This window comes from Lissotriton helveticus, chromosome 1_1 (assembly GCF_964261635.1).
Source record: "Lissotriton helveticus chromosome 1_1, aLisHel1.1, whole genome shotgun sequence".
Lineage (NCBI taxonomy): Eukaryota > Metazoa > Chordata > Amphibia > Caudata > Salamandridae > Lissotriton > Lissotriton helveticus.
Genome location: NC_136057.1, coordinates 3,365,644 through 3,380,982, shown reverse-complemented (window position 1 = coordinate 3,380,982; position 15,339 = coordinate 3,365,644).

Here is a 15,339-nt window from a genome sequence, read left to right as displayed (position 1 = left end):
GGGTTCCGGGCTCGAGTGTATAATTTCGTTGTTAGGGTTTAGGGCTCAGGGCTCGGGCTTAGGGCTCAGGGCTGGGGCTGGATGTGAGGGTTTAAGGCCCGTTTATAGGGTTTAAGGGCCACTAGTAGGGTTTAGCGCTCAGCGGTAGGGTTTAGGGTTCCGGGCTTAAGTGTATAATTTCGCGGTTAGGGTTTCAGGGCTCGGGATTAGGGCTCAGGGCTGGGGCTGGATGTGAGGGTTTAAGGTCCGTTTTTAGGGGTTAAGGGCCACTAGTAGGGTTTAGGGCTCAGAGGTAGGGTTTAGGGTTCCGGGCTCGAGTGTATTATTTCGTTGTTAGGGTTTAGGGCTCAGGGCTCGGGCTTAGGGCTCAGGGCTGGGGCTGGATGTGAGGGTTTAAGGCCCGTTTTTAGGGTTTAAGGGCCACTAGTAGGGTTTAGGGCTCAGAGGTAGGGTTTAGGGTTCCGGGCTCGAGTGTATAATTTCGTTGTTAGGGTTTAGGGCTCAGGGCTCGGGCTTAGGGCTCAGGGCTGGGGCTGGATGTGAGGGTTTAAGGCCCGTTTATAGGGTTAAAGGGCCACTAGTAGGGTTTAGGGCTCAGAGGTAGGGTTTAGGGTTCCGGGCTCGAGTGTATAATTTCGTTGTTAGGGTTTAGGGCTCAGGGCTCGGGCTTAGGGCTCAGGGCTGGGGCTGGATGTGAGGGTTTAAGGCCCGTTTTTAGGGTTTAAGGGCCACTAGTAGGGTTTAGGGCTCAGCGGTAGGGTTTAGGGTTCCGGGCTTAAGTGTATAATTTCGCGGTTAGGGTTTAGGGCTCAGGGCTCGGGCTTAGGGCTCAGGGCTGGGGCTGGATGTGAGGGTTTAAGGTCCGTTTTTAGGGTTTAAGGGTCACTAGTAGGGTTTAGGGCTCAGAGGTAGGGTTTAGGGTTCCGGGCTCGAGTGTATTATTTCGTTGTTAGGGTTTAGGGCTCAGGGCTCGGGCTTAGGGCTCAGGGCTGGGGCTGGATGTGAGGGTTTAAGGCCCGTTTATAGGGTTAAAGGGCCACTAGTAGGGTTTAGCGCTCAGCGGTAGGGTTTAGGGTTCCGGGCTCGAGTGTATAACTTCGTTGTTAGGGTTTAGGGCTCAGGGCTCGGGCTTAGGGCTCAGGGCTGGGGCTGGATGTGAGGGTTTAAGGCCCGTTTTTAGGGTTTAAGGGCCACTAGTAGGGTTTAGGGCTCAGAGGTAGGGTTTAGGGTTCCGGGCTCGAGTGTATAACTTCGTTGTTAGGGTTTAGGGCTCAGGGCTCGGGCTTAGGGCTCAGGGCTGGGGCTGGATGTGAGGGTTTAAGGCCCGTTTTTAGGGTTTAAGGGCCACTAGTAGGGTTTAGGGCTCAGCGGTAGGGTTTAGGGTTCCGGGCTTAAGTGTATAATTTCGCGGTTAGGGTTTAGGGCTCAGGGCTCGGGCTTAGGGCTCAGGGCTGGGGCTGGATGTGAGGGTTTAAGGTCCGTTTTTAGGGTTTAAGGGTCACTAGTAGGGTTTAGGGCTCAGAGGTAGGGTTTAGGGTTCCGGGCTTAAGTGTATAATTTCGCGGTTAGGGTTTAGGGCTCAGGGCTTGGGCTTAGGGCTCAGGGCTGGGGCTGGATGTGAGGGTTTAAGGTCCGTTTTTAGGGTTTAAGGGCCACTAGTAGGGTGTTTAGGGCTCAGAGGTAGGGTTTAGGGTTCCGGGCTCGAGTGTATAACTTCGTTGTTAGGGTTTAGGGCTCAGGCTCGGGCTTAGGGCTCAGGGCTGGGGCTGGATGTGAGGGTTTAAGGCCCGTTTTTAGGGTTTAAGGGCCACTAGTAGGGTTTAGGGCTCAGCGGTAGGGTTTAGGGTTCCGGGCTTAAGTGTATAATTTCGCGGTTAGGGTTTAGGGCTCAGGGCTCGGGCTTAGGGCTCAGGGCTGGGCTGGATGTGAGGGTTTAAGGTCCGTTTTTAGGGTTTAAGGGTCACTAGTAGGGTTTAGGGCTCAGAGGTAGGGTTTAGGGTTCCGGGCTTAAGTGTATAATTTCGCGGTTAGGGTTTCAGGGCTCGGGATTAGGGCTCAGGGCTGGGGCTGGATGTGAGGGTTTAAGGTCCGTTTTTAGGGTTAAAGGGCCACTAGTAGGGTTTAGGGCTCAGAGGTAGGGTTTAGGGTTCCGGGCTTAAGTGTATAATTTCGCGGTTAGGGTTTAGGGCTCAGGGCTTGGGCTTAGGGCTCAGGGCTGGGGCTGGATGTGAGGGTTTAAGGTCCGTTTTTAGGGTTTAAGGGCCACTAGTAGGGTTTAGGGCTCAGAGGTAGGGTTTAGGGTTCCGGGCTCGAGTGTATAACTTCGTTGTTAGGGTTTAGGGCTCAGGGCTCGGGCTTAGGGCTCAGGGCTGGGGCTGGATGTGAGGGTTTAAGGCCCGTTTTTAGGGTTTAAGGGCCACTAGTAGGGTTTAGGGCTCAGAGGTAGGGTTTAGGGTTCCGGGCTCGAGTGTATAACTTCGTTGTTAGGGTTTAGGGCTCAGGGCTCGGGCTTAGGGCTCAGGGCTGGGGCTGGATGTGAGGGTTTAAGGCCCGTTTTTAGGGTTTAAGGGCCACTAGTAGGGTTTAGGGCTCAGAGGTAGGGTTTAGGGTTCCGGGCTCGAGTGTATAACTTCGTTGTTAGGGTTTAGGGCTCAGGGCTCGGGCTTAGGGCTCAGGGCTGGGGCTGGATGTGAGGGTTTAAGGCCCGTTTTTAGGGTTTAAGGGTCACTAGTAGGGTTTAGGGCTCAGAGGTAGGGTTTAGGGTTCCGGGCTTAAGTGTATAATTTCGCGGTTAGGGTTTAGGGCTCAGGGCTTGGGCTTAGGGCTCAGGGCTGGGGCTGGATGTGAGGGTTTAAGGTCCGTTTTTAGGGTTTAAGGGCCACTAGTAGGGTTTAGGGCTCAGAGGTAGGGTTTAGGGTTCCGGGCTCGAGTGTATAACTTCGTTGTTAGGGTTTAGGGCTCAGGGCTCGGGCTTAGGGCTCAGGGCTGGGGCTGGATGTGAGGGTTTAAGGCCCGTTTTTAGGGTTTAAGGGCCACTAGTAGGGTTTAGGGCTCAGAGGTAGGGTTTAGGGTTCCGGGCTCGAGTGTATAATTTCGTTGTTAGGGTTTAGGGCTCAGGGCTCGGGCTTAGGGCTCAGGGCTGGGGCTGGATGTGAGGGTTTAAGGCCCGTTTTTAGGGTTTAAGGGCCACTAGTAGGGTTTAGGGCTCAGCGGTAGGGTTTAGGGTTCCGGGCTTAAGTGTATAATTTCGCGGTTAGGGTTTCAGGGCTCGGGATTAGGGCTCAGGGCTGGGGCTGGATGTGAGGGTTTAAGGTCCGTTTTTAGGGTTAAAGGGCCACTAGTAGGGTTTAGGGCTCAGAGGTAGGGTTTAGGGTTCCGGGCTTAAGTGTATAATTTCGCGGTTAGGGTTTAGGGCTCAGGGCTTGGGCTTAGGGCTCAGGGCTGGGGCTGGATGTGAGGGTTTAAGGTCCGTTTTTAGGGTTTAAGGGCCACTAGTAGGGTTTAGGGCTCAGAGGTAGGGTTTAGGGTTCCGGGCTCGAGTGTATAACTTCGTTGTTAGGGTTTAGGGCTCAGGGCTCGGGCTTAGGGCTCAGGGCTGGGGCTGGATGTGAGGGTTTAAGGTCCGTTTTTAGGGTTTAAGGGTCACTAGTAGGGTTTAGGGCTCAGAGGTAGGGTTTAGGGTTCCGGGCTTAAGTGTATAATTTCGCGGTTAGGGTTTAGGGCTCAGGGCTCGGGCTTAGGGCTCAGGGCTGGGGCTGGATGTGAGGGTTTAAGGTCCGTTTTTAGGGTTTAAGGGTCACTAGTAGGGTTTAGGGCTCAGAGGTAGGGTTTAGGGTTCCGGGCTCGAGTGTATAATTTCGTTGTTAGGGTTTAGGGCTCAGGGCTCGGGCTTAGGGCTCAGGGCTGGGGCTGGATGTGAGGGTTTAAGGCCCGTTTATAGGGTTTAAGGGCCACTAGTAGGGTTTAGCGCTCAGCGGTAGGGTTTAGGGTTCCGGGCTTAAGTGTATAATTTCGCGGTTAGGGTTTCAGGGCTCGGGATTAGGGCTCAGGGCTGGGGCTGGATGTGAGGGTTTAAGGTCCGTTTTTAGGGGTTAAGGGCCACTAGTAGGGTTTAGGGCTCAGAGGTAGGGTTTAGGGTTCCGGGCTCGAGTGTATTATTTCGTTGTTAGGGTTTAGGGCTCAGGGCTCGGGCTTAGGGCTCAGGGCTGGGGCTGGATGTGAGGGTTTAAGGCCCGTTTTTAGGGTTTAAGGGCCACTAGTAGGGTTTAGGGCTCAGAGGTAGGGTTTAGGGTTCCGGGCTCGAGTGTATAATTTCGTTGTTAGGGTTTAGGGCTCAGGGCTCGGGCTTAGGGCTCAGGGCTGGGGCTGGATGTGAGGGTTTAAGGCCCGTTTATAGGGTTAAAGGGCCACTAGTAGGGTTTAGGGCTCAGAGGTAGGGTTTAGGGTTCCGGGCTCGAGTGTATAATTTCGTTGTTAGGGTTTAGGGCTCAGGGCTCGGGCTTAGGGCTCAGGGCTGGGGCTGGATGTGAGGGTTTAAGGCCCGTTTTTAGGGTTTAAGGGCCACTAGTAGGGTTTAGGGCTCAGCGGTAGGGTTTAGGGTTCCGGGCTTAAGTGTATAATTTCGCGGTTAGGGTTTAGGGCTCAGGGCTCGGGCTTAGGGCTCAGGGCTGGGGCTGGATGTGAGGGTTTAAGGTCCGTTTTTAGGGTTTAAGGGTCACTAGTAGGGTTTAGGGCTCAGAGGTAGGGTTTAGGGTTCCGGGCTCGAGTGTATTATTTCGTTGTTAGGGTTTAGGGCTCAGGGCTCGGGCTTAGGGCTCAGGGCTGGGGCTGGATGTGAGGGTTTAAGGCCCGTTTATAGGGTTAAAGGGCCACTAGTAGGGTTTAGCGCTCAGCGGTAGGGTTTAGGGTTCCGGGCTCGAGTGTATAACTTCGTTGTTAGGGTTTAGGGCTCAGGGCTCGGGCTTAGGGCTCAGGGCTGGGGCTGGATGTGAGGGTTTAAGGCCCGTTTTTAGGGTTTAAGGGCCACTAGTAGGGTTTAGGGCTCAGAGGTAGGGTTTAGGGTTCCGGGCTCGAGTGTATAACTTCGTTGTTAGGGTTTAGGGCTCAGGGCTCGGGCTTAGGGCTCAGGGCTGGGGCTGGATGTGAGGGTTTAAGGCCCGTTTTTAGGGTTTAAGGGCCACTAGTAGGGTTTAGGGCTCAGCGGTAGGGTTTAGGGTTCCGGGCTTAAGTGTATAATTTCGCGGTTAGGGTTTAGGGCTCAGGGCTCGGGCTTAGGGCTCAGGGCTGGGGCTGGATGTGAGGGTTTAAGGTCCGTTTTTAGGGTTTAAGGGTCACTAGTAGGGTTTAGGGCTCAGAGGTAGGGTTTAGGGTTCCGGGCTTAAGTGTATAATTTCGCGGTTAGGGTTTAGGGCTCAGGGCTTGGGCTTAGGGCTCAGGGCTGGGGCTGGATGTGAGGGTTTAAGGTCCGTTTTTAGGGTTTAAGGGCCACTAGTAGGGTTTAGGGCTCAGAGGTAGGGTTTAGGGTTCCGGGCTCGAGTGTATAACTTCGTTGTTAGGGTTTAGGGCTCAGGGCTCGGGCTTAGGGCTCAGGGCTGGGGCTGGATGTGAGGGTTTAAGGCCCGTTTTTAGGGTTTAAGGGCCACTAGTAGGGTTTAGGGCTCAGCGGTAGGGTTTAGGGTTCCGGGCTTAAGTGTATAATTTCGCGGTTAGGGTTTAGGGCTCAGGGCTCGGGCTTAGGGCTCAGGGCTGGGGCTGGATGTGAGGGTTTAAGGTCCGTTTTTAGGGTTTAAGGGTCACTAGTAGGGTTTAGGGCTCAGAGGTAGGGTTTAGGGTTCCGGGCTTAAGTGTATAATTTCGCGGTTAGGGTTTCAGGGCTCGGGATTAGGGCTCAGGGCTGGGGCTGGATGTGAGGGTTTAAGGTCCGTTTTTAGGGTTAAAGGGCCACTAGTAGGGTTTAGGGCTCAGAGGTAGGGTTTAGGGTTCCGGGCTTAAGTGTATAATTTCGCGGTTAGGGTTTAGGGCTCAGGGCTTGGGCTTAGGGCTCAGGGCTGGGGCTGGATGTGAGGGTTTAAGGTCCGTTTTTAGGGTTTAAGGGCCACTAGTAGGGTTTAGGGCTCAGAGGTAGGGTTTAGGGTTCCGGGCTCGAGTGTATAACTTCGTTGTTAGGGTTTAGGGCTCAGGGCTCGGGCTTAGGGCTCAGGGCTGGGGCTGGATGTGAGGGTTTAAGGCCCGTTTTTAGGGTTTAAGGGCCACTAGTAGGGTTTAGGGCTCAGCGGTAGGGTTTAGGGTTCCGGGCTTAAGTGTATAATTTCGCGGTTAGGGTTTAGGGCTCAGGGCTCGGGCTTAGGGCTCAGGGCTGGGGCTGGATGTGAGGGTTTAAGGTCCGTTTTTAGGGTTTAAGGGTCACTAGTAGGGTTTAGGGCTCAGAGGTAGGGTTTAGGGTTCCGGGCTTAAGTGTATAATTTCGCGGTTAGGGTTTAGGGCTCAGGGCTCGGGCTTAGGGCTCAGGGCTGGGGCTGGATGTGAGGGTTTAAGGTCCGTTTTTAGGGTTTAAGGGTCACTAGTAGGGTTTAGGGCTCAGAGGTAGGGTTTAGGGTTCCGGGCTCGAGTGTATAATTTCGTTGTTAGGGTTTAGGGCTCAGGGCTCGGGCTTAGGGCTCAGGGCTGGGGCTGGATGTGAGGGTTTAAGGCCCGTTTATAGGGTTTAAGGGCCACTAGTAGGGTTTAGCGCTCAGCGGTAGGGTTTAGGGTTCCGGGCTTAAGTGTATAATTTCGCGGTTAGGGTTTCAGGGCTCGGGATTAGGGCTCAGGGCTGGGGCTGGATGTGAGGGTTTAAGGTCCGTTTTTAGGGGTTAAGGGCCACTAGTAGGGTTTAGGGCTCAGAGGTAGGGTTTAGGGTTCCGGGCTCGAGTGTATTATTTCGTTGTTAGGGTTTAGGGCTCAGGGCTCGGGCTTAGGGCTCAGGGCTGGGGCTGGATGTGAGGGTTTAAGGCCCGTTTTTAGGGTTTAAGGGCCACTAGTAGGGTTTAGGGCTCAGAGGTAGGGTTTAGGGTTCCGGGCTCGAGTGTATAATTTCGTTGTTAGGGTTTAGGGCTCAGGGCTCGGGCTTAGGGCTCAGGGCTGGGGCTGGATGTGAGGGTTTAAGGCCCGTTTATAGGGTTAAAGGGCCACTAGTAGGGTTTAGGGCTCAGAGGTAGGGTTTAGGGTTCCGGGCTCGAGTGTATAATTTCGTTGTTAGGGTTTAGGGCTCAGGGCTCGGGCTTAGGGCTCAGGGCTGGGGCTGGATGTGAGGGTTTAAGGCCCGTTTTTAGGGTTTAAGGGCCACTAGTAGGGTTTAGGGCTCAGCGGTAGGGTTTAGGGTTCCGGGCTTAAGTGTATAATTTCGCGGTTAGGGTTTAGGGCTCAGGGCTCGGGCTTAGGGCTCAGGGCTGGGGCTGGATGTGAGGGTTTAAGGTCCGTTTTTAGGGTTTAAGGGTCACTAGTAGGGTTTAGGGCTCAGAGGTAGGGTTTAGGGTTCCGGGCTCGAGTGTATTATTTCGTTGTTAGGGTTTAGGGCTCAGGGCTCGGGCTTAGGGCTCAGGGCTGGGGCTGGATGTGAGGGTTTAAGGCCCGTTTATAGGGTTAAAGGGCCACTAGTAGGGTTTAGCGCTCAGCGGTAGGGTTTAGGGTTCCGGGCTCGAGTGTATAACTTCGTTGTTAGGGTTTAGGGCTCAGGGCTCGGGCTTAGGGCTCAGGGCTGGGGCTGGATGTGAGGGTTTAAGGCCCGTTTTTAGGGTTTAAGGGCCACTAGTAGGGTTTAGGGCTCAGAGGTAGGGTTTAGGGTTCCGGGCTCGAGTGTATAACTTCGTTGTTAGGGTTTAGGGCTCAGGGCTCGGGCTTAGGGCTCAGGGCTGGGGCTGGATGTGAGGGTTTAAGGCCCGTTTTTAGGGTTTAAGGGCCACTAGTAGGGTTTAGGGCTCAGCGGTAGGGTTTAGGGTTCCGGGCTTAAGTGTATAATTTCGCGGTTAGGGTTTAGGGCTCAGGGCTCGGGCTTAGGGCTCAGGGCTGGGGCTGGATGTGAGGGTTTAAGGTCCGTTTTTAGGGTTTAAGGGTCACTAGTAGGGTTTAGGGCTCAGAGGTAGGGTTTAGGGTTCCGGGCTTAAGTGTATAATTTCGCGGTTAGGGTTTAGGGCTCAGGGCTTGGGCTTAGGGCTCAGGGCTGGGGCTGGATGTGAGGGTTTAAGGTCCGTTTTTAGGGTTTAAGGGCCACTAGTAGGGTTTAGGGCTCAGAGGTAGGGTTTAGGGTTCCGGGCTCGAGTGTATAACTTCGTTGTTAGGGTTTAGGGCTCAGGGCTCGGGCTTAGGGCTCAGGGCTGGGGCTGGATGTGAGGGTTTAAGGCCCGTTTTTAGGGTTTAAGGGCCACTAGTAGGGTTTAGGGCTCAGAGGTAGGGTTTAGGGTTCCGGGCTCGAGTGTATAATTTCGTTGTTAGGGTTTAGGGCTCAGGGCTCGGGCTTAGGGCTCAGGGCTGGGGCTGGATGTGAGGGTTTAAGGCCCGTTTTTAGGGTTTAAGGGCCACTAGTAGGGTTTAGGGCTCAGAGGTAGGGTTTAGGGTTCCGGGCTCGAGTGTATAACTTCGTTGTTAGGGTTTAGGGCTCAGGGCTCGGGCTTAGGGCTCAGGGCTGGGGCTGGATGTGAGGGTTTAAGGCCCGTTTTTAGGGTTTAAGGGCCACTAGTAGGGTTTAGGGCTCAGCGGTAGGGTTTAGGGTTCCGGGCTTAAGTGTATAATTTCGCGGTTAGGGTTTAGGGCTCAGGGCTCGGGCTTAGGGCTCAGGGCTGGGGCTGGATGTGAGGGTTTAAGGTCCGTTTTTAGGGTTTAAGGGTCACTAGTAGGGTTTAGGGCTCAGAGGTAGGGTTTAGGGTTCCGGGCTCGAGTGTATAACTTCGTTGTTAGGGTTTAGGGCTCAGGGCTCGGGCTTAGGGCTCAGGGCTGGGGCTGGATGTGAGGGTTTAAGGCCCGTTTTTAGGGTTTAAGGGCCACTAGTAGGGTTTAGGGCTCAGAGGTAGGGTTTAGGGTTCCGGGCTCGAGTGTATAACTTCGTTGTTAGGGTTTAGGGCTCAGGGCTCGGGCTTAGGGCTCAGGGCTGGGGCTGGATGTGAGGGTTTAAGGCCCGTTTTTAGGGTTTAAGGGTCACTAGTAGGGTTTAGGGCTCAGAGGTAGGGTTTAGGGTTCCGGGCTCGAGTGTATTATTTCGTTGTTAGGGTTTAGGGCTCAGGGCTCGGGCTTAGGGCTCAGGGCTGGGGCTGGATGTGAGGGTTTAAGGTCCGTTTTTAGTGTTTAAGGGTCACTAGTAGGGTTTAGGGCTCAGAGGTAGGGTTTAGGGTTCCGGGCTTAAGTGTATAATTTCGCGGTTAGGGTTTAGGGCTCAGGGCTTGGGCTTAGGGCTCAGGGCTGGGGCTGGATGTGAGGGTTTAAGGCCCGTTTATAGGGTTAAAGGGCCACTAGTAGGGTTTAGCGCTCAGCGGTAGGGTTTAGGGTTCCGGGCTTAAGTGTATAATTTCGCGGTTAGGGTTTAGGGCTCAGGGCTCGGGCTTAGGGCTCAGGGCTGGGGCTGGATGTGAGGGTTTAAGGTCCGTTTTTAGGGTTTAAGGGTCACTAGTAGGGTTTAGGGCTCAGAGGTAGGGTTTAGGGTTCCGGGCTCGAGTGTATTATTTCGTTGTTAGGGTTTAGGGCTCAGGGCTCGGGCTTAGGGCTCAGGGCTGGGGCTGGATGTGAGGGTTTAAGGCCCGTTTTTAGGGTTTAAGGGCCACTAGTAGGGTTTAGGGCTCAGAGGTAGGGTTTAGGGTTCCGGGCTCGAGTGTATAACTTCGTTGTTAGGGTTTAGGGCTCAGGGCTCGGGCTTAGGGCTCAGGGCTGGGGCTGGATGTGAGGGTTTAAGGCCCGTTTTTAGGGTTTAAGGGCCACTAGTAGGGTTTAGGGCTCAGCGGTAGGGTTTAGGGTTCCGGGCTTAAGTGTATAATTTCGCGGTTAGGGTTTAGGGCTCAGGGCTCGGGCTTAGGGCTCAGGGCTGGGGCTGGATGTGAGGGTTTAAGGTCCGTTTTTAGGGTTTAAGGGTCACTAGTAGGGTTTAGGGCTCAGAGGTAGGGTTTAGGGTTCCGGGCTTAAGTGTATAATTTCGCGGTTAGGGTTTAGGGCTCAGGGCTTGGGCTTAGGGCTCAGGGCTGGGGCTGGATGTGAGGGTTTAAGGCCCGTTTATAGGGTTAAAGGGCCACTAGTAGGGTTTAGCGCTCAGCGGTAGGGTTTAGGGTTCCGGGCTTAAGTGTATAATTTCGCGGTTAGGGTTTCAGGGCTCGGGATTAGGGCTCAGGGCTGGGGCTGGATGTGAGGGTTTAAGGTCCGTTTTTAGGGGTTAAGGGCCACTAGTAGGGTTTAGGGCTCAGAGGTAGGGTTTAGGGTTCCGGGCTCGAGTGTATAATTTCGTTGTTAGGGTTTAGGGCTCAGGGCTCGGGCTTAGGGCTCAGGGCTGGGGCTGGATGTGAGGGTTTAAGGCCCGTTTTTAGGGTTTAAGGGCCACTAGTAGGGTTTAGCGCTCAGCGGTAGGGTTTAGGGTTCCGGGCTTAAGTGTATAATTTCGCGGTTAGGGTTTCAGGGCTCGGGATTAGGGCTCAGGGCTGGGGCTGGATGTGAGGGTTTAAGGTCCGTTTTTAGGGTTTAAGGGTCACTAGTAGGGTTTAGGGCTCAGAGGTAGGGTTTAGGGTTCCGGGCTCGAGTGTATAATTTCGTTGTTAGGGTTTAGGGCTCAGGGCTCGGGCTTAGGGCTCAGGGCTGGGGCTGGATGTGAGGGTTTAAGGTCCGTTTTTAGGGTTTAAGGGCCACTAGTAGGGTTTAGGGCTCAGAGGTAGGGTTTAGGGTTCCGGGCTCGAGTGTATAACTTCGTTGTTAGGGTTTAGGGCTCAGGGCTCGGGCTTAGGGCTCAGGGCTGGGGCTGGATGTGAGGGTTTAAGGCCCGTTTTTAGGGTTTAAGGGCCACTAGTAGGGTTTAGGGCTCAGCGGTAGGGTTTAGGGTTCCGGGCTTAAGTGTATAATTTCGCGGTTAGGGTTTAGGGCTCAGGGCTCGGGCTTAGGGCTCAGGGCTGGGGCTGGATGTGAGGGTTTAAGGCCCGTTTATAGGGTTAAAGGGCCACTAGTAGGGTTTAGGGCTCAGAGGTAGGGTTTAGGGTTCCGGGCTCGAGTGTATAACTTCGTTGTTAGGGTTTAGGGCTCAGGGCTCGGGCTTAGGGCTCAGGGCTGGGGCTGGATGTGAGGGTTTAAGGCCCGTTTTTAGGGTTTAAGGGTCACTAGTAGGGTTTAGGGCTCAGAGGTAGGGTTTAGGGTTCCGGGCTTAAGTGTATAATTTCGCGGTTAGGGTTTAGGGCTCAGGGCTTGGGCTTAGGGCTCAGGGCTGGGGCTGGATGTGAGGGTTTAAGGCCCGTTTTTAGGGTTTAAGGGCCACTAGTAGGGTTTAGGGCTCAGCGGTAGGGTTTAGGGTTCCGGGCTTAAGTGTATAATTTCGCGGTTAGGGTTTCAGGGCTCGGGATTAGGGCTCAGGGCTGGGGCTGGATGTGAGGGTTTAAGGTCCGTTTTTAGGGTTTAAGGGTCACTAGTAGGGTTTAGGGCTCAGAGGTAGGGTTTAGGGTTCCGGGCTCGAGTGTATAATTTCGTTGTTAGGGTTTAGGGCTCAGGGCTCGGGCTTAGGGCTCAGGGCTGGGGCTGGATGTGGGGGTTTAAGGTCCGTTTTTAGGGTTTAAGGGCCACTAGTAGGGTTTAGGGCTCAGAGGTAGGGTTTAGGGTTCCGGGCTCGAGTGTATAATTTCGTTGTTAGGGTTTAGGGCTCAGGGCTCGGGCTTAGGGCTCAGGGCTGGGGCTGGATGTGAGGGTTTAAGGCCCGTTTTTAGGGTTTAAGGGCCACTAGTAGGGTTTAGGGCTCAGCGGTAGGGTTTAGGGTTCCGGGCTTAAGTGTATAATTTCGCGGTTAGGGTTTAGGGCTCAGGGCTCGGGCTTAGGGCTCAGGGCTGGGGCTGGATGTGAGGGTTTAAGGTCCGTTTTTAGGGTTTAAGGGTCACTAGTAGGGTTTAGGGCTCAGAGGTAGGGTTTAGGGTTCCGGGCTTAAGTGTATAATTTCGCGGTTAGGGTTTAGGGCTCAGGGCTTGGGCTTAGGGCTCAGGGCTGGGGCTGGATGTGAGGGTTTAAGGTCCGTTTTTAGGGTTTAAGGGCCACTAGTAGGGTTTAGGGCTCAGAGGTAGGGTTTAGGGTTCCGGGCTCGAGTGTATAACTTCGTTGTTAGGGTTTAGGGCTCAGGGCTCGGGCTTAGGGCTCAGGGCTGGGGCTGGATGTGAGGGTTTAAGGCCCGTTTTTAGGGTTTAAGGGCCACTAGTAGGGTTTAGGGCTCAGAGGTAGGGTTTAGGGTTCCGGGCTCGAGTGTATAACTTCGTTGTTAGGGTTTAGGGCTCAGGGCTCGGGCTTAGGGCTCAGGGCTGGGGCTGGATGTGAGGGTTTAAGGCCCGTTTTTAGGGTTTAAGGGCCACTAGTAGGGTTTAGGGCTCAGAGGTAGGGTTTAGGGTTCCGGGCTCGAGTGTATAACTTCGTTGTTAGGGTTTAGGGCTCAGGGCTCGGGCTTAGGGCTCAGGGCTGGGGCTGGATGTGAGGGTTTAAGGCCCGTTTTTAGGGTTTAAGGGTCACTAGTAGGGTTTAGGGCTCAGAGGTAGGGTTTAGGGTTCCGGGCTTAAGTGTATAATTTCGCGGTTAGGGTTTAGGGCTCAGGGCTTGGGCTTAGGGCTCAGGGCTGGGGCTGGATGTGAGGGTTTAAGGTCCGTTTTTAGGGTTTAAGGGCCACTAGTAGGGTTTAGGGCTCAGAGGTAGGGTTTAGGGTTCCGGGCTCGAGTGTATAACTTCGTTGTTAGGGTTTAGGGCTCAGGGCTCGGGCTTAGGGCTCAGGGCTGGGGCTGGATGTGAGGGTTTAAGGCCCGTTTTTAGGGTTTAAGGGCCACTAGTAGGGTTTAGGGCTCAGAGGTAGGGTTTAGGGTTCCGGGCTCGAGTGTATAATTTCGTTGTTAGGGTTTAGGGCTCAGGGCTCGGGCTTAGGGCTCAGGGCTGGGGCTGGATGTGAGGGTTTAAGGCCCGTTTTTAGGGTTTAAGGGCCACTAGTAGGGTTTAGGGCTCAGCGGTAGGGTTTAGGGTTCCGGGCTTAAGTGTATAATTTCGCGGTTAGGGTTTCAGGGCTCGGGATTAGGGCTCAGGGCTGGGGCTGGATGTGAGGGTTTAAGGTCCGTTTTTAGGGTTAAAGGGCCACTAGTAGGGTTTAGGGCTCAGAGGTAGGGTTTAGGGTTCCGGGCTTAAGTGTATAATTTCGCGGTTAGGGTTTAGGGCTCAGGGCTTGGGCTTAGGGCTCAGGGCTGGGGCTGGATGTGAGGGTTTAAGGTCCGTTTTTAGGGTTTAAGGGCCACTAGTAGGGTTTAGGGCTCAGAGGTAGGGTTTAGGGTTCCGGGCTTAAGTGTATAATTTCGCGGTTAGGGTTTAGGGCTCAGGGCTCGGGCTTAGGGCTCAGGGCTGGGGCTGGATGTGAGGGTTTAAGGTCCGTTTTTAGGGTTTAAGGGTCACTAGTAGGGTTTAGGGCTCAGAGGTAGGGTTTAGGGTTCCGGGCTCGAGTGTATTATTTCGTTGTTAGGGTTTAGGGCTCAGGGCTCGGGCTTAGGGCTCAGGGCTGGGGCTGGATGTGAGGGTTTAAGGCCCGTTTATAGGGTTAAAGGGCCACTAGTAGGGTTTAGCGCTCAGCGGTAGGGTTTAGGGTTCCGGGCTTAAGTGTATAATTTCGCGGTTAGGGTTTAGGGCTCAGGGCTTGGGCTTAGGGCTCAGGGCTGGGGCTGGATGTGAGGGTTTAAGGCCCGTTTTTAGGGTTTAAGGGCCACTAGTAGGGTTTAGGGCTCAGAGGTAGGGTTTAGGGTTCCGGGCTCGAGTGTATAACTTCGTTGTTAGGGTTTAGGGCTCAGGGCTCGGGCTTAGGGCTCAGGGCTGGGGCTGGATGTGAGGGTTTAAGGCCCGTTTTTAGGGTTTAAGGGCCACTAGTAGGGTTTAGGGCTCAGAGGTAGGGTTTAGGGTTCCGGGCTCGAGTGTATAACTTCGTTGTTAGGGTTTAGGGCTCAGGGCTCGGGCTTAGGGCTCAGGGCTGGGGCTGGATGTGAGGGTTTAAGGCCCGTTTTTAGGGTTTAAGGGCCACTAGTAGGGTTTAGGGCTCAGAGGTAGGGTTTAGGGTTCCGGGCTCGAGTGTATAATTTCGTTGTTAGGGTTTAGGGCTCAGGGCTCGGGCTTAGGGCTCAGGGCTGGGGCTGGATGTGAGGGTTTAAGGCCCGTTTATAGGGTTAAAGGGCCACTAGTAGGGTTTAGGGCTCAGAGGTAGGGTTTAGGGTTCCGGGCTCGAGTGTATAATTTCGTTGTTAGGGTTTAGGGCTCAGGGCTCGGGCTTAGGGCTCAGGGCTGGGGCTGGATGTGAGGGTTTAAGGCCCGTTTATAGGGTTAAAGGGCCACTAGTAGGGTTTAGCGCTCAGCGGTAGGGTTTAGGGTTCCGGGCTTAAGTGTATAATTTCGCGGTTAGGGTTTAGGGCTCAGGGCTCGGGCTTAGGGCTCAGGGCTGGGGCTGGATGTGAGGGTTTAAGGCCCGTTTATAGGGTTAAAGGGCCACTAGTAGGGTTTAGCGCTCAGCGGTAGGGTTTAGGGTTCCGGGCTCGAGTGTATAACTTCGTTGTTAGGGTTTAGGGCTCAGGGCTCGGGCTTAGGGCTCAGGGCTGGGGCTGGATGTGAGGGTTTAAGGCCCGTTTTTAGGGTTTAAGGGCCACTAGTAGGGTTTAGGGCTCAGAGGTAGGGTTTAGGGTTCCGGGCTCGAGTGTATAACTTCGTTGTTAGGGTTTAGGGCTCAGGGCTCGGGCTTAGGGCTCAGGGCTGGGGCTGGATGTGAGGGTTTAAGGCCCGTTTTTAGGGTTTAAGGGTCACTAGTAGGGTTTAGGGCTCAGAGGTAGGGTTTAGGGTTCCGGGCTTAAGTGTATAATTTCGCGGTTAGGGTTTAGGGCTCAGGGCTTGGGCTTAGGGCTCAGGGCTGGGGCTGGATGTGAGGGTTTAAGGCCCGTTTTTAGGGTTTAAGGGCCACTAGTAGGGTTTAGGGCTCAGAGGTAGGGTTTAGGGTTCCGGGCTCGAGTGTATAACTTCGTTGTTAGGGTTTAGGGCTCAGGGCTCGGGCTTAGGGCTCAGGGCTGGGGCTGGATGTGAGGGTTTAAGGCCCGTTTTTAGGGTTTAAGGGCCACTAGTAGGGTTTAGGGCTCAGAGGTAGGGTTT